Here is a 19,115-nt window from a genome sequence, read left to right as displayed (position 1 = left end):
AAGTCCATTATATAAAATTGTTTCATATTTGCATATAACTAACACATTTCAATCATTTCTAGATTGATTATAATAACTAATACAATATAAATGCTATGTGAAGAGTTGTTATACTGTGTTATTTAGGGAAGGATGGCAAAGAAAAAAGTCTGCACATTGTATTAGTCTGTTTTCTGTTATCATAATGAAGTACCTAAGGAGGGGTACTTTATAAAATAAAAAGGTTTCTTAGCTCACAGATCTGGAGAAGTAAGAGCATGGAGCTGGCATTGGTTGGGGTCTGTGGGGGTCTTGTGGCCATATCCAGCATAATAGCAGAAGGGTCATGGGAGGGAGAGAGTAAATGGTAAGACAGAAAGCCAGAGAAAAGGTAAGGTCCTGCCTTGTTCCTTTATAACAATGCTTGCCCAAGAGCTAACCCAGGTTCCCACAAGAACTACATGAGTCCCTTTCCAGGGAAGTGTCCCCAAAGACCTCCCACTAGGCTCCACCTCTTTAAGGTCCCTGCACCTCAACAAGACCACACTGAGGACCAAGCCCCCAACCTATGGAGCCCTGAAGGATAAACCACACCCAAACCACAGCACGCGTAAGCAGTACAGATGGAATTTTAAAAAATTATTTTCCATCCATATTTGGTTGAATCTGCAAATGAAGAGCCCACAGATATGGAGGCCTGAGTGTACCACCTGTTCTCACTGTTCATGAATTCACCTACTCACTAAGATTTCCTGTAAGCCCTCGGTCAGTACTTGTGGCCCAAAGGTCATCTTTGGACAGAGAAGCAAAAAAAAATTGAGACGGCCAACAGGCACACATTCCCGGCTGAGCCTGTTCCCACCTGCCTTTGAATTTCAGCCGATACGACAAATGAGCATCCTTTTTGCAATTTATCTAGTCCTGTGGTTTTTGTGGGTTTTGCTAGTAACTTTGCTGTTTAAAATGCCCCTCAAATGTCGTTCAGAAGTGCCGTCTAGAGTTCAGAAGCCCTAGACAGCGGTGATGTGCCTTATGGCCGTGTGTTGGGTAAGCTCCAGTCAGGCAGGAATTTCTGTGCTGTGAGCCGAGTGTTCAATGTTAGTGAGTCAACAGTGTGAATGAAAGGTGTCTGTAAGGAGAAGCACCCGCCCCGCAAGGTTATGGGTCGGTCTGCTGATGGAAATGTTGTGGGTCACAGGAAGCTCACCCTGGGTCTTCCCCGGGGGTCAGTATGTCCCACTGCCGTGTCCACAGTGACTCCTTAGAACGTCACCACAGCGAATGAGGAGAATCAACCGTCCCTATGAAGCTATGCCTTATGTTAAGGGCTGGGGTAGGATGGACAAAAAGAGGCAGCCCTGTCCACTTTGCAGATGGGCCAGACCCCACCATCAACACAAGTCAACACGCGATGAGGGGGAGAGACTGGACTGGAAGCCCAGAGACCTGGGTGGGAGCCCAGTTCTCCCACGAGACATGCACTGCTCAAAGGCAGAGGACACACCGCCTAATTTATCTGGACCTTTCTTTCACCTGCAAATCAGGGAGCCATTTGCCTTCTAGGAGAGAAGGGGACACAGTGGGCTCTTGGTGGGAACCCAACGCGAATGGTACCCCAGGACTCATGCAGGGCACCTGGGTAGCCAAATACAGGACCCCCTCCGTTAGGGCGTATTTCCTCATTCGATGGAACGTGTCGGCATTTGGGGTGTTTTCTGCATCTCTGCACTTTCGACAGGAGGAAGCTCTCTCCCTGATGCCTGAGAAGATATTCTGCTCCCCTGGGCTATTCTAGAAAGTTCTTACCTGTAAAGCCCTGGACCCTGATAAATCCATGCTGAAACCCAGGCCACCACAGGAGGCTCTGGGCCGGACAGTCAGTTAGAACTCTCTTGCTTTCACCCTGACTTTGCTGCCTGTTTCTTTAATCTTCCACCAGGTGGTTTGGACCTTTTTCAGAGTTTGTGTCTCCCCTTCTATTTAAAAAAATAAAAAATAAAGGAAGGAAGGAGGACTACACAACCACTGGGACTCCACACCTCCAGTGCGGGACCTGGGGCTGCAGACCCAGGGCGCCACCTTGCACTTGGTGAGCTGAAACACGTGGCGCACGCACCTCCCTTCAGCCCAAGTGTGACTCCAAAGTCAATTAATTTACGTTCAATTATTTATTCGGCTGTAATGCCTTCTCCAAATTACTGATAGATAACCCTACGAGGAGACGGAACCCAACCCGCAGTGCTAATGTGAGATGGTTTTATGGGCAAATCCCTGGCTGGCTGCAGGGGGCCCCCCCGGGGTGATTTAGTACAAGGAAAGCCAGGCGATGGGGGCCCCTGTTTAATTAGCTCTTTAACTTATTTAATGATGCATCCTGGGTGTCGAAAGCTGTTATTGTTTAAGGGTTTAATGTGCCATACGATTCGGGGGAGAGGAGACTGGGAAAGAAAAAGGTAAAATGCTTTCAGGACCCAAGTTCTTGGTGACAACGACTCTGCGCCCCAAGCCATCCTGCTGAGCACCCCTCGCCTTCTCCTTCCCCGTTTTGCACGTCAGGTTTTGGGGGGAAAATCTTTTTTTTTTTTTTTTTTTTTGGTAACTTCACACAGCAATCGCCCTCGGAAGTTCACTTCCCAACCTGACAGTTACGTTAGGTCCCGCTTCCTGTCTCAGCACATTCAAAATCAACAAGCAGCTATTTTTCTCCCCTCTCGGGTTGTTCTTAATTTGGGGTAAAAGTCAGTCCAGAAAAGAGCAGCAGGAAATGAGTTATTTGGCTGTTAACTGAACTTTCTGTGCATTTCCAGATCTTATTGTAAAGCACAGGTACCAGCTGAGTCTCGGGACCCTGGGGGTCCCCCTTCCCCTGGGGTCCCCTGCAGGCATGCGTGGCTCCTCCACTCTCTGCAGAGCAGACCTGTTCCCAGTCCCTGCTGGGAGAGAGTGGGAATCAAGTGCAGCTGCCTGTCCTCTGGGGCCCAGCACGTGGTCCTGGTGAGCAGGGCAGGAGGGTCAGGCGCAAGCCACTACTGTTCCCTCTTCTCTGTCCCCACTGCCAGCAATGCCAAAATATCACCCCCAGGACAACACAACAGTCAACCAGCCCCTGCTCACCAGGACGAGGTGGCCTGGTGGGGCCCACTGACTGGCATTCCCGGGCTGAGTGTGACAGGCAGGTGTACACAGCGGGGACATGGGGTTAAGGGAATAATTCTAAACTCTGGGCCCACTGAGCTGATCCCCACGTGCTTTCTTCTAAAAAGCAATTTTCCCACAGCCCCACCTGGCTTATGTCCACAGGATGCCTCAGTCCTCAGCAAACAACCTGCTGTCTGCAGGAGACACGCAGGCCCAGGTGCAGATTAAGAAGAAGACGACTCACCCTGAATTCCGGAGGACCTTGGTGACCCTGAGGCAGGCGAGATCCCAGAACTCAGGGACGTGAAGATAGTTCCTTCTCACCATAAAATCTGTAAGAACAGGTTCCAATTAAAACTAGTCCACGTTGACAAAGTGACCTGGAGTGGTCAGGCCCTGTGACAAGTTTCCAGATGGAGCTTCTTCCCAGACAGGAATCCTGAAATTCCTCAGAGTGATGTGGAGTTCACTAACCACTGACCTTGAGCTAGTGGCTTTCCCCGCCTCAGCGTTCTCATCTAGAATGGGGATGATCACAGCATTCTTGCAAGGGTCCAATGACACAGTAAAAATAAGCATCATCATCATCACCATCAACGCCATCATCACCATCACCACCATCACCAACACCATCATCACCATCATCACCATCACCATCATCACCATCATCACCATCACCACCATCACTACCACCACCATCACCACCATCAATACCATCATCACCATCACCACCTTCACCACCACCACCATCACCATCATCACCATCATTACCATCACCATCATCACCATCACCACCATCACCATCATCACCATCACCACCATCACCATCACCATCATCACCATCATTACCATCACCATCACCACCTTCACCACCACCACCATCACCATCATCACCATCATTACCATCACCATCATCACCATCACCACCATCACCATCATCACCATCACCACCATCACCAACACCATCATCACCATCATCACCATCATTACCATCACCATCATCACCATCACCACCATCACCATCATTACCATCACCATCATCACCATCATTACCATCATCACCACCATCATCATCACTATCATCACCATCATCACTACCATCACCATCATCACCATCATCACCATCACCACCATCACCACCATCACCACCATCACCATCACCATCATCACCATCACCACCATCATCACCATCACCATCATCACTACCACCACCATCACCACCATCAATACCATCATCACCATCACCACCTTCACCACCACCACCATCACCATCATCACCATCATTACCATCACCATCATCACCATCACCACCATCACCATCATCACCATCACCACCATCACCAACACCATCATCACCATCATCACCATCATTACCATCACCATCATCACCATCACCACCATCACCATCATTACCATCACCATCATCACCATCATTACCATCATCACCACCATCATCATCACTATCATCACCATCATCACTACCATCACCATCATCACCATCATCACCATCACCACCATCACCACCATCACCACCATCACCATCACCATCATCACCATCACCACCATCATCACCATCACCATCATCACTACCACCACCATCACCACCATCAATACCATCATCACCATCACCACCTTCACCACCACCACCATCACCATCATCAATATCACCACCATCACCATCATCAACATCACCAGCATCACCACCATCACCACCATCACCAACACCATCATCACCATCATCACCATCACCATCACCACCATCAATACCATCATCACCATCACCACCATCACCACCATCACCACCATCACCATCACCACCATCAATACCATCATCACCATCACCACCATCACCACCACCACCATCACCACCATCACCATCATCACCATCACCATCACCACCATCACCATCACCACCATCACCATCACCATCACCACCATCAATACCATCATCACCATCATCACCATCACCACCATCACCACCATCACCATCACCATCACCACCATCACCACCATCACCATCACCATCACCACCATCACTACCACCACCATCACCACCATCAATACTATCATCACCATCACCACCATCACCACCACCACCATCACCACCATCACTACCATCAATACCATCACCACCTTCACCACCAACACCATCACCATCATCACCATCAATACCATCATCACCATCACCACCTTCACCATCGCATCATGACACTCCCTCCTTCGTGATGGGAATGACGTTTTATTAGCTCTCCTCCCTCTATGGGAAAATGCTAGGCAGTGAATCAACATTTGCTGAATGAATAAACTCAATGAAAGGATGTACAGTATAATGGGAAAAACCTCCACAAGATGCTGCACTCAACCTTGAGTCCCAACAGACCACTAACGGTGACAGCAGGAACTGCTGAGAGGGCCAGGTGACCTCCTTCCCCTACTGTGGCAGGGTGGTGGCTTTGGATAGACCTCTGCTGCATTAACTGCTCTCTCTGCTCCTTTTCTTCCCAGACACTGCTGAGGCCCAGAGGGACGCTTGCCTGGATTGACGACGTCACTCTGTCAACGAGAGAAAGCCGAAGGGAAAAGACTGGGGCTGCCAGACCCCACACAAGGAGCCCACCTAAATGTGAATTCCAAACAGACAACAAAAGAATATTCTAGCATGTCTCCAGTGCGCACGAGCCTCTATTGTTGCTGATATTTTGTTTTGTGGCTGAGTCTGGCGATCCTTCAGGATTGCCCCTGCCCCTGCTTGGCAGAGGAAACGTAGGTAATTTAGGAATTTCTGTTTGACCAACTTTGCTCAGAGCTTCTCTGTATTAAAAGGGATAAAACAAGACCACTATAAAGCCAAGGATCTCCCTGAGAAGAAATGGATGTAGCCTCAGTGAGTTGACGTTTCCATCGCTTGATATCTGCCCTTTACCCGCCGACCTGGTTGTCACAGGATGCTGGCCATCAGAGTGTCTGGTCAGCAGAAGAATCACAGCAAGGGCTGAGATTTCACAGAGGGAAGCCAGGGCATTATCAGATCCCCACGGAGATCGCCATGTTTTAATAAACTCTTCCCAAAACTCAGCGGGCATTTTACGTGTACTAATTACCGCCCGGGAACATCTTAGTGTTTAGGATACAGGGAGACATTCCCCAGCCCCATAAGACTATACGTCAAACCCTGGCATAGCAACTTCATCTATAGAACAATCCTACGAAATAGAAGTTGAGGTGCAGAGAACTGAAATCCAACTCAAGGCTCCAGAATCCCCATTTCTTACCAGGGTAAAGGAACACTTACAATATGACCTAGTCGCCAGGCTCTTGGCTATTTCCTCTGAACAAATAAACACTGAGGTTCATACACGTGTTGCCTATGTGCAAATGTTAAAGCCTTTTTGTTCGTAAGTACCCCCAAATAGAAATGTCCTCGGGTGGGTATCGGGTTACATGAACAGCGGTACCCCCCCCACCGTGGAATACCACCCAGCCAAGAAAAGAGCAAACTGTTGATGCAAACAACTGAGATGAAGCCCCAAGGCATGCTTCTGAATAAAAGAAATTAGTCTCAAAACGTTATTTCCTGTGCGGTTCCATTCCTATGACGTTCTCGGAAAGATAAAGCTATGCTAAGAGAAAACGGATTTGAGGTTGCCAGGGGTCAAGGAGGGGGTTTGGAGTGGGATAAGAAGGGAGAGCGTGAGCCAGCTACCTGGGAGAAAGGAAGGACAGACGGACGGACAGACGGACTGAAGGAAGGAAGAGAGGAGGAGAGCCTGAGTTGGCCAAGGTGAGGGACTGCCCTCTGTCTGATGGTGGTGGCTCAGACATGAATTTTGTGCCTGTTCAGTTATGGAACTCCACACAACACAGAAAAAAAGTCAATTTTAGTGTTCGATAATTTTAAAAATAAAATTAACTTTGAAAAAAAAATGGAGGCAGCAAACTTGAGACCCAAAGCTTTACCTCTGCAACCATGCAAAACAGCTCCTGAAGACAAAGGAGCTGTTGGAGGTGGCGGGAACGACGACAGGTATGTGTTAAAATCCCTGCCGTCTCCATCGTGTATATGTACTGAGTAGTATGGAAACACAGCCAGGGGTCAAGTGCATCCTCTGTGTACGCAAAGACGCATCTTGAACATGTATATATTGAATATTCTATATCCACACATAGATTTGGGGGTTTTTCCTCTTCTGAGAGTGTACCAGAGCATCTGGGGAGTCCTGTGGGAGTACCTTGAGTTTGGGGCCTCTGGCGCTCCATTTCCTTAATTGCTCAGTGCCCCAGACCAGCGGGGAGCGCGGCCAATCATCTCTACTAACAAAGTCACCGCTGATGGAAGCCGCCATTTTCCTGACCTCCCGCAGGGAGACTTTCCAGTCCCCCTAACGGCCTGCGCCCAACCCTGCCAGGAGTCCCAGGTGCATCCACACTGGCCTGCTGCCTCGATGGCCCCTGTCAGTGTCCACTGGTCACCTCGCACTCAATGTGGCTGAAAGGCACTGGCGACTTCCTGTCTCCTATAGAAAAAAGAAAAACCTCCAAATAAGTTCAAATTTCCTTTCCCATCTCAGTAGGTGGCACGAGGTTCCCCCAGCGGCTCCAAACAAAACCGGACATCACTCCGGGCTCCTCCCACCGCCGGTCCCACCCTCCATCAAACCCACAGCCTCTGTCCATCCTCCCTGCGCTCCCCTGACCCTGGTCCCCACCTCCCAAGACAGAACGGGGAGGCCTTTGCTTGGACGTTCTGGATTTCACACGTGGCCTTGATCTGCAGAGCGAGCTGCTCCTTAAATGAAAACCGCCTCCCGCCATCACACCCCGCACGGCTTCCTTTGTCACATCCAGGGCCGTCCTTGCCAGACCATCTCTGATTTGTCCCTTGCCTGCTTCTCTGGGCCCGTCTCTTGGCATGTCCCATTACTCAGGCTCAGCCACCTTGGCCTGGTCACTGTGCACTCCGTAGGACCAGCCCAGCCCTGCTCCGGGGCCCCTGTCCCCACCGAGCCCTGGGTCTGTCTGAGCCACTCCTCCCCTGGAGCCCGGCTCGCCTCTCCTTAGCTCTGAACTCTTCCCACGGGACCTCTGTGACCACCCGACCCCAAAGAGCCCACGGCACACTGAAATCCCTCTCCTTAGCTCCCCCAGGAACCCAGTTATCTTTATTCATAGAAACACACAGCCCTCTGTTCACAAGCCTCACAGCACAGGGCTCCTGTCTGTCTCCGTCTCGGCGATGGCCTCGGCACCGGGAAACGTGCCCCGCATCTGTGCAGCCCATGTTTGATCAACAGTGGATTGGAGGGGAAGCATGTGCCGCGTGTGCCAAGGAAAATAATTGGGAAATCTTTGCAGAAACTCTCGCCGGCTGCCTAAGCGGGCTGACAGATGCCAAGAGACTCATTGAGACGGGGAAGGAAAAAAAAAAATCCTAAGGTACAAACGAGCTCCGTGAAAACCTAGAGCCCAAGGGCAAGAGTGACCTTATCTTTGTGTTGCAGCGCCAACCCTGAGCTCTTAGGAGCCTCTTCCCTCACCAATCAGGCCCCTTTTCCGAGAGCAGAGACGGTGGCAGGGATTCAGGAAATGAATTAGTGTGTTTATTGGGGCCACCTCCCCCGAGACCCACCACTTGTCTCCTGGAAGTTACATCTGTCTCCAAAGGAGGGAAAGAGCCTCTGGGATGGGCAATTTACCCGGATGAACTTAACATATCGGACGATGTTGATTTATGGTGACAATTAAGAACATATTACCAAAGTCTATTTCACCATGAACTTCCTTGGGGACAGGATAACTTTTAAATCTTCTGGCTGCTCCCTCCCTCAAGGCTTGGATCTTGGCTAAGGACTTAGAGATTATAAATTTAACCAAGGATGAAAAGTGCAAGGAGAGTCTCCAACAGCAAATAATGAGTCTAACCAGCATCTCAACTTCTTGGCAAGATTCACAGCGCCTCTCCGCCTGCAGCCAGGGGATCTTTTATTCTGAAGTTTATAGCCTCTGTCACTTATGTTTTTAGCTCCAGATGTGAGAGTCTGGCCCTTGGATTCTTCACGGAAGCCAGGGTGTCTCCCTTCGGCAACACTTTCCTTCTGAGAACAGGAGAGACCAGAAAGCAAGGGCTGTCATTTCCAGAGACCGAGATCGGTGGCTTGAACAAAGCGCTGGAGATACAGTTCCCCAGATGCACACTTGTCTGACCCCAAATCCTGACGGCTAGATTTCCAAGACTCTGGCTTAGAAGAACCCTGGGACTGATTGGTTCTCTGACTCTAGACTTGGAGTCTCACCCCTGGTACAGCTGAGTCACCTTTGTGATCGCCCATCCACGGCAAAGGAAGAAGGGCAAAAGCTAGTCACTGTCTACTGACCGTTGAAGTGACAGAATCTGAGAGCCAATCTCATCTGGGTCAAGTGTTCCCAAAGCATGGTCAGGGATGGCCTCCACCAGCATCACCTGGGGTACACTTATTGGAGGAAAAGCCCCCTACGCCAGACCTACGGAATCAAAATCTATGAGATTGAGGCTTGGGACTCTGCGTCCTTTACCTGCTATAGAAATTCTTCCTATGCATGCTAAACTTTGGGAACCTCTGACCAAGACTGGTTGGGGTGGACGAGAGCCACGTGGGACAGCTGGTCCAGGTGGAGACCTCAGACATCACTCCGAGCACCTCCCTCTTCCTTTGGTTATTTCCCTCTGAGAATGTAACCCATCATGGGAGGCCCCCCAGACAGAAAGGGAGATGAAATCTATTTTTTTTTAGGATAGTTCATCTCTGAAACGTTTAGCCTCCCTTTGACTACCTCCTAACAGGACAGCCTTTCCATACAACCCTGCTGCTGCAGTTTTGAGATGAAATATGGATCACACTTATACCTGGCGCTGTGCTACTTGAGAGACTATTTCCATAAGCTAAAATAACTTGAGAACTCTACAGGCAATACTTCCTTATCTCTTCCTTATCTGTTTTCACCCTCTCCAAGGGGACTGTCATAGAAGGGCTGCGTCCCCAGACAATAAATACCATGAATACCAGAATATAACTGCAAATGAGAGTCCAAATTTTCCATATCACCAGGTCACGAGACCTTCAGAGACCTTCGGAGCCTGGCATGAACCAAAGGGTTAATGTTCACCCAATGTAAAGAGCATTATTCACGCACACACACACAAACCTGGGGAACGTCCTTTTTGGCAGGTGCTGGCAGAAGATGGTGGATTGACAGGTACCAAGTCTACCATCCTGGGCACCCAGATCTTAACCACCATGTTCTGAAAGTATTTAGAAACCCCAACATCCATCCACAACAATGCACATATTTCTCTCCGGGGTGCATTTCTATAACATGAATCGGATGCGACATGGCACCATGAGATGATGATGGGGATGACCTTTCTTGGGAGCCTGCTTCATGCTCAAGATTTTCACATGCACCCACAGTGTTAGGAGTGAGGTCTAATTTTCTAAATCTCCGTTTTTCCAGATGAGATGAAAGTCAAACCCACGAGGGACTCACCGAGGTCTGCAGCAGAGAAGCCAGGGCGACTGGATTGGAAATCTGAACACCTCACTTCAGAGGCAGCCGTTTCCAAAAAGGACCCGTGGTAAGTGTTCGAGCTCATCGGACCATGCAGGACTACACGTCACGACCCCTCCGCTCTGCACTGTGCCAGGAAAGCAGCCGTAGCCCATGGGAAAGGAGTGGGCGCGGCTCTGTGCCAATAAAACTTCATTTAGAGGCAGTGAAATTCGAATCTCCTAGAATCTTCATGTCTTAACATATCATTTGGGACTTTTTCCCCCCAACATTTTAAAAACGTCAAAATAATCTGCACATGGTCCACTCTGGAACGGGTTTGGGGCTGGATTTGACCTGCAGCCTGCAGTTTGCAGATCTGTCCAGAGAACAGATTCTTTTAGGTCTGGACCCTGCCCTTCTGTGCCACGTGTGGTCCTGAGGTCATGGCTGGGCTTCTGCGTGGCCCGCTCCTGCTCACCAAGGTTGCTGCCTTGATTGACAGGAGGCGGGCCCTGATTCACATGTCCCTATTTCACCTGACATTTATTGACCCATGCTCGGGGCTAGATACTGGGGCCACCACATTCGGTCTGCACTGTCACTGAGCTAATACCTCAGTGGGAACAAGGGACAAATAAGCAAGGACTCTACTTACAGGACAAGGAACTGGGATGAGGAGGTGAGGCCATGTCACGGCATCCCGTGGAAGCGACTTTAGAAGGACATTTGGGCACAGGCGGCTCCATACCAGGAGAGGTCCTCCATCGAAGCCAGAGGGACACAGAGACTGAGCCTTCTAAGAGTCACGTGCATGTAAGTGTTTACCCACAGGCTGTAGAAGACTCTGTTCCCGGCTGGTGGTACCCTTGGGGGGTGTTGGAACCTTCAGGAAGGGGTACCCATTTGGAAGACGTGGTCATTAGGGTGGGGTGCCCTTGAGGCGTGCATTGGGACCCTGGTGGGTAGGTCTCTCTCTCTCTCTCCCTCTCCCTGCCTCCTGGTCAGCCCGAAGTGAGTAGAGCTTCCCTCTGTCACATGCGTCCATCGTGAAGTGCTGCCTCCCTTCAGGCCCAAAAGCAACGGGACCAAGGGACCATGAACTGAAATCTCTGAACCAGAGAGCCTTTTAAGTTGTGAATCTCAGGAATTTTGTCATAGCAACAAAAACCTGACTGATACATACACCTAATAACACGATAAGGTACAGTGACATCCCACCACCTTCGCCATAGGACCTAACTGAATCGACCGTCACCTTTTTCAGGCCCACTCACACCTTGCTGGTGGGACTGCAAATTGGTGCAACCACTCTGGAAAGCAGTATGGAGATTCCTCAGGAAACTTGGAATGGAACCACCGTTTGACCCACTTGTCCCACTCCTTGGTTTATGCCCAAAGGATTTAAGAGAGCATAGCACAGTGATGCAGCCACATCAATGTTCATAGCAGCTCAATTCACAACCACTGAGCTATGGAACCAACCTAGGTGCCCTTCAATAGAAGGATTTTGGGGATCGGCTTATTTCACTTAGCCTGATAGTCTCCAGTTCCATCCACTTACCAGTAAATGCCATAATTTCATTCTTGTTTATGGCTGAGGAATATTCCATTGTATATATGTACCACATTTTCTTTATCCATTCACCTGATGAAGGGCACCCAGGTTGGTTCCATAGCTTAGCTACTGTGAACTGAACTGTTATGAACATTGATGTGACCCCATCTCTATAGTATTCAGCCCCAATGTTGTGTCATGAAATGAATATCTATTCCTAAAAGCAAACCAGTCATCATACATGGGTTCCTAGCCTTTCATTAAAACATAAGAACGTGAGTTGCTGTGAGCACAGTGGGTGGAAGAGGCAAATGCCCAGCACTCATGGGCACTCAGTCACACTGGATCAACCAATCAGGGTTGTCCCACATAACCTGCTGCCGTGAGGAACACTTTCCTCGGTGCCATCCAGTACCATCGCCACTAGCCGCACCTGGCTGTTGAGCACTTGAGACACAGCCAGCGCAATGGAGGAACTTGATCTTTAATTTTGGCCCATGGCCGCCATATTGAATAGCACACCACTCTAGTCTGCACTCTCCCATCCTGAGGTGGCCATGTGTGGTTGTCTCACACTGGTGCCGCTGTCCTTGGGGCTCACATTCTCCATGTTCCTACGGGCTGAGGTCAACCTTGATAAATGGCTCAGAGGAGCCTCCATGTCCCTGGATGAGGACCGTGCCAAGGCTCCTGGGAGACCCAGGATCTGAAATCTCTCTTGTCCCTCTATAAGTCCAAATCTGGGTCATGGTAACAGCTACCATTGATTACATTCTTACCGTGTGCCAGGGTCCATTTTAGAGCTTTATCTCCCTTCCTCCTATTGGAACTCTGTGAGGTAGACACGGCCATCATCCCCTTTGTACAGAAGGTAAGAGGAGGCTGGAAAGCTGTGTGTCAAGAATCCCGAGATTCATAAACAGCGGGTCCTGGATTTGAACCCAAGCGGGCTGAGTCCCAGATTGATTCCGGGTCCTCCAAGTTCTGTGCCTGGTTCTGGGTCCTCCAAGTTCTAAAGAAAGTCCACGGACTTACACAGAAGGGAAGAGTGGAGGAGGCTCCCACAGCTCACGTTGCCAAAGAGATCACACTTTTAAATGGGAAGAAAAACAAGGGAACTAGATGGCTAAAGTCACCCAGCATCTCACCCCAACAAGAATCCACCCAGGGAGGTCTCTCCCTCCTCCACAGCCCACTCCCTTGTCCCTGCAGCTCTAGATCCACAGCCTGGGAAGGACCATGTCATTGGTTGGACTTGTCCAAGAGCCCGTCCTCTCCTCCAGGACTTATGGAAGATGCAGACTGGCCTCTCAGCTTCTAGAGCAGGTGAGATGGGTGGACGCTGTGCAGACAGATCATCATCGGCACCAACCACCCCCACCGCTGACCTCTGATCAAGGCTAGCCCTAGCGGGCCACGGTGCACCTTGCGCTACCAAGTGTTGCTTCTGGTCAGCTGAGCACAGCCGGACTCCAGACTCCTGATCTGACCCTAGAGAAAGCACCATTCAGGTTTATTTCTTCTTCAAGGGAACATTTCCCATGCTACCGTCACTCAAATGCTACGGTCACGATTTTCAGTCGTATGGGGGCATCTATTATCTGCTTAATATTTGTCTTCAAAGAGATCCTACATTTTTATTGGATTTAACAAGAGACTTTCTATTACTTCTGAGAATACGGGGCTGTGTTTTGTCCCCGAGTGGTCACTAAAATCAGCATAAAACCCTGAAAGGCTCTCAAGTTCGCCCAGGAACCATCCAAACACATCTTCCGCTCTAGGAGAGGCTGCTGAGTCTAAAATATCACCGTCCAGTTTCCCGTGAGGTTCCGGGGTTGGGGAAGAGTGGTGACGTCCAGAGAGAGCGGAGGAGGCTCAGCTGTCATCCCCAGCATTCAGAGCTGGGGGCCCCTGGGACATGTCCCTCCGCATTCTCTCTCCTCCCTCCTTTGGTTTAACCGAGCCCCACGGTGCCTTTGAGCCCCTCCTCGCCTCCTCTGGTTACCCAAAATTCTCTTTAGGATTAACATGGGCTCCCTTCTAAGAAACCGGCAACAGTCTGTTTATGTGCATATGTGTGTATGTGCGTGTGCGTGTGCGTGTGTGTGTGTGTGTGTGAGTGCGTGTGTGTGTGTGTGTGTGTGTGTGTGTACAAATGAACAAATACGAGCCTTCTAAAAAATTTTTTTAAAAAAAATTAAAAAGACAAGAAAAGAAGGGAGGGAGGTGGGGGGAGTATGAAACTAGAGAAATTTTATTCGGAAGGGACCAACCCCTTTCCTTGCAGTTAAAGCGAGGAGCAAACCTCTTTACAAAGCACACCTCTACCCAGGACCACCTTCGCCCTGCGAGGATGTAAACGCTGCATAAAACCACCTTCTCTCTGCACAGAGAGCCCTGTAAACAGACCTGCTATGACTGCAAAGCAGGAGGGCAGTCGGCAGTTGGCAGGACAAAGTCCTTTGAAGGAACCTGGGAAGGATGCGCCTGCCCTGTACCCTGCTCTCTCTCTGCATCCCCTTCCTCCCCTCCCCGCCCTCCTTCTCTCCTCCTCCTCTTCCTCCATTCTCTCCTCCTTTCTATCTCTTCTAGAAGAGGAGGGTGAGCAGGAGGCCATGGGTCATTCTGGATCCCGTTGCAAAGATGCTTTCTTGGTACAAGAGCGAGCTACTGGGCTGGTCTCCCTAATCCAGGGCTACCAACAGCAACCTCTCTGATCGAGAAGGGGGTGGGCCGAGAGAAGTCCTCAGAGTCTTCCTGCTCAATACAGTTGATTAAATGAGTTTGTCCATTAAGTAAGAGGCCACACTGATGCAGACCAATACCCACGCCAACACAGCGAGAGCCTGACACAAGGAAATTCAGACAGGGAAGGGCTCCCGAGCCAGGCAGGCGCATCGGCATTGAGTGCCACCCGAGTTCAGCAGACGTCTGTTGACCCATGAGCTCCGAGGAACCAGAAAGATTTCTCAGGATTTTATAAAAACAGCCGACGCACTTCACCAAAAGATGCTCAGACCTTGGGAGAGCTTGAAGGGCTCTCTGACTCAAAAGACCTTTCCTCCCACAGAGTTGGAGGGAAAAGGGATGTTCCCATGCCCCAAAGATGAGCAAGACGGCGGGGTGCGCCAAGTGGGCTCCGTCAACCTCCCATTTCTCAATCATTCCAAAGCACCCAAAGGACCAAGAAGATGGGAAACGGGATTGGAAGCCCCACCCTGGGCTTGCACGAGGAGGCTTTCGGATGGTCAAAAGGACACTGAACTTGGAGCCTAAAAAACTGGGTGGGGGCCAGGCGTGGAGGCACACGCCTGTAATTCCGGTGGCTCAGGAGGCTGAGGCAGGAGGATTGCAAGTTCGAGGCCAGGCTCCGAAACTTAACAAGACCCTGTCTCAAAAATAAAAAAATAAAAGTAAAAAGGACTGGGGATGTGGCTCAGTGGTTAGCACCCCTGGTTTAAGTCCCTGGTAATGAAAATAAATAAATATGAATAAAAACCCAGGCAGGAGCCTGGTTCTTCAGTTTAACCGAAGTGTGTCTATCTGGGCAAGTTTCCCTGAACCTCGGTTTCCCAATCTGTCCAGTGGGAAAGTCATTACATCTTCACCAAGTGGCCGTGAGGACGAAGTCAGCAAGCGTGCCTCTCCGAGCTCTGGATGTCACTGAGCAGGTTTCAAAGGCAGAATAAGTACTGTCATGAATAATGGCACGCTCAGCTCTGAGCTCTTCCCTCCTCCTCCTTTGCCCTCCTAGGGAGCATAATGATATCTGTGATAATTATTACTCACGGAAATTACATTTCTCCATTAGTCCTTCTTTTATGGAAACCCATTAAAATACTTTCAGCAGCCTGCCTTCTTTAAAAACGGGTGTTAATCACTATTTTATTCCAAGACGTTGGTCTAAGGAGAAAAACAAGTGGGACTTCAGACCTTGAGTGACGTGCTTGGATCCTAAGGTGGATTTCATGAGACTTCGTTCCTTTCTTTCAAACTGTCAATAGACAGAAGGACCGAGAGAGACTTAGACAGCCATGAAATATCCAGCGATTAATACCTGGCCGGATCCCCCAAGGTTCTTACAGAGGCTGTAATGAGTTCAGACCATGTTTTGCCCACAAATTCAGCATGTGCCCAAAGGACGGGTTTGAGCTCTGCTTGGCCTCAAGGAATGCTTTGGAATTTCTTCCTGTTATTCTCTGAGTCTTTGTGGAACGGGCATCTGCGGTAGATAGAAGACAGACAGAATGCACGGATAGATTCAACTCAAATGAGGTGCAGTGCTCTCCCTGGGGGCCTACAGACAGAAGGGTATCTTAAAACTATGCAAAACGATCACAAAGAACCTAATAAATAATCTTCACCCACCTTCTCATTTTTAAAAGGTAAGGGAATTAACTGGCCCAGGTCACAAACCTGGTACTGTAGCCATTATTAATAAGAGCTAAGGTGCACTGGGCATCTACTACGTGCCAAATTTTTTCCTGAGCTCCCAATGTGCAATGTCTTAGTTTTCCCAGAAAACTGGGACGCCATCGTCACTGTCAAGGAAACTGAGGCTCAGAAAGGTGACTCAACCGGCCCAAGGTCACTTGGTGGAGAGGATGCAGAGACAGATTTGGAACCTGAGGGTACACAGAGCTACAACTGAACCCAAGACTCCCGGTTTCCAATGCAGCCCAAGTTCTCTTTATGTATTTTAATATGAAATTTTTAATTTAAAATCTTTCTGTCACTCCAGTGGTAATTGGAAATTTTCCTTTCTTTTTTAATGAACTTGCAAAAAAAAAAAAAAAAATAATCACCTCCCCAAATTGCACATGCCCTCTTTCCTAGCAGGATCCACTGCGGGCTCAGAGGACTCCTTCAGCTGGGGCTGAGCCTCTCCATAAATAAGCCATGCCCAGGCCGGGCCGCCTGGCTGTCACCACGTGTATAATAGACAGGTTGAGCCGGGGAGCAGCCCACGCTCACCTCCTGAGCTCCATCCCTAATTGCCCGACAGCTAATGAGCAGAGCTTTCAAAGAGATGCATCCATCAGACTCCAGCCCCTGCTCCGAGGTTGGCCTCCCAACCTCCCTTTGATTTCCTTCCCCTTCCCGTTGGTGCCACACTTCCTACAGGAAGGAAGGAAAGCCAGGGCACCCCCTGCAGTGGCGGGTCTGGTGGCAGGTTCCCCTCCCGCCTCTGAACAGCAGGAGAACCGATGTCGGAGTCCATGAGGTGCCTGGTCTCCGGGGCCAGGAGAGGTGGGTTCAAGTCCCGGCTCTACCACTTACAAGCCATGTGCCCCTCCCCCGACTTCTTTAGCCTCCGGGGTCTTCCACGACTGGAGAGGAATCATGGTTTTCCCCAGAGGGTTCCGGGGAAGATCAAATTAATGTGCTCATAATCGCTCACGTTCGTTCAGCCTGCATTACCTGCCGGACACTTCGTCCAACGCCGAACACAGGCAAATCGCTCTCACGGTTCTCACAAATCAGTAGGCAGCATCTTTATTCCCATGTCACGGATGAGGAAACTGAGGCCCAGAGAGAGTCCTGTCCCTGCTTAGCACTAACCCCATCGCCACGACTACTCCCTCCACAGGTTCAGATTTTAAAATCACCCGTGGAAGTTTTCTAATGAGGTCTTCTAAAGTCACCAGTGGAGGGTGGGGGCTGGAAAATATCCTGATCAGGTGTCATAAGATGACCATTGGGAGAAAACGGGGTACGGTCTTCAATCAGGCCCTACCGGGAAGAGAAGGCCCCCCAGCTCAGGATAGAAGACCCGGGTTTCCAGACATCAGCACCTGGAGCCCCTCTCTCTGGCTCAGCCCCATCCGTGCTCTGTGACTTCTGTGTGTCTTTCTCAATTCTTTGTTCAGGACACCAAGGACCTGGACTTCGATAGGACATCCCAAGAGTGACGGTCCTCCTGTCCCGGCCCATCTCCATGTCCTCCCCTGGACCTGCCCCGCTAGGAGGGCTTTTCTGATCCTCCAGCATCAAGATCCTTCCAGGGGCTGGGGTCGTGGCTCAGCAGCAGAGCGCCTGCCCAGCACCTGAGAGGCACTGGGTTCGATCCTCGGCGCCACATAAAAATGAGCAGAGGCATTATGTCCATCTACAACAAAAGTATTTTTTTAAAAAAAAGATTCCTCCAGGTTCAAGGCTTGGACTCCGCTCTTCCCTCTTGCTGAATTCTCTTCCGCCATCTGTCATCCCCTGGGGACCCCTCCACACCGAGTTCCCTCCCTGGGGTCAGGACACCTTCCGGGGCCCTGCTCACTGATCTGACATGTTGGTGACATTCCCTGCTCTCCCTAGACAGCTCCACCCCCTTCAGTGATCCAGCAAGAAGCCAAGACAGCGATCCTTGCCATGCCTGGGTGAACAGGCGTCTCCGGACAAAGACTTGACTCCTGCAAGGCAGGTTGGGACAGCCCGGTGACGCTGATCCGAAATGCGGGGCTTGTATGAACAAAATAAAATATGCAAAATATTCCCCAGATTATGATCTCACCCAGTTAAAATCTACTTCCTAATAATAATTAGGATAAGCAAACACTTTTTTTTTTTTTTTGCGCCAGGCACTGGTTCTAAGCGCCTCACCTACACTAATTTAGGCTTGAAAATAACCGTAGACATGAGTGATCTTATCACCTTCCTCAATTTACATATCAAACACAGAGACACAGAAGGGTGAAGTGACGGAGGCCCAACATCACTCCGTGGTCAGCGACTGAGTGGGAACTCGGAGCCCATCTGGCCATCAGGCCATCAGGCCGGGGGCAGGCCGCACCAGCACGCTTATTGCCAAAGCTGATAACTGATTCTCTTGATCACTTCACTCCCCCAGCACATGCCATTGTATGTAATTTCAAACCCTCAGAAAAGTCTGATGCTGTGAGAGGAACTCCCTGGGGGTCTAATT

Source organism: Urocitellus parryii, chromosome 9 (assembly GCF_045843805.1).
Source record: "Urocitellus parryii isolate mUroPar1 chromosome 9, mUroPar1.hap1, whole genome shotgun sequence".
Classification (NCBI taxonomy): Eukaryota; Metazoa; Chordata; class Mammalia; order Rodentia; family Sciuridae; genus Urocitellus; species Urocitellus parryii.
Note: the sequence above shows the minus strand (reverse complement) of the source record.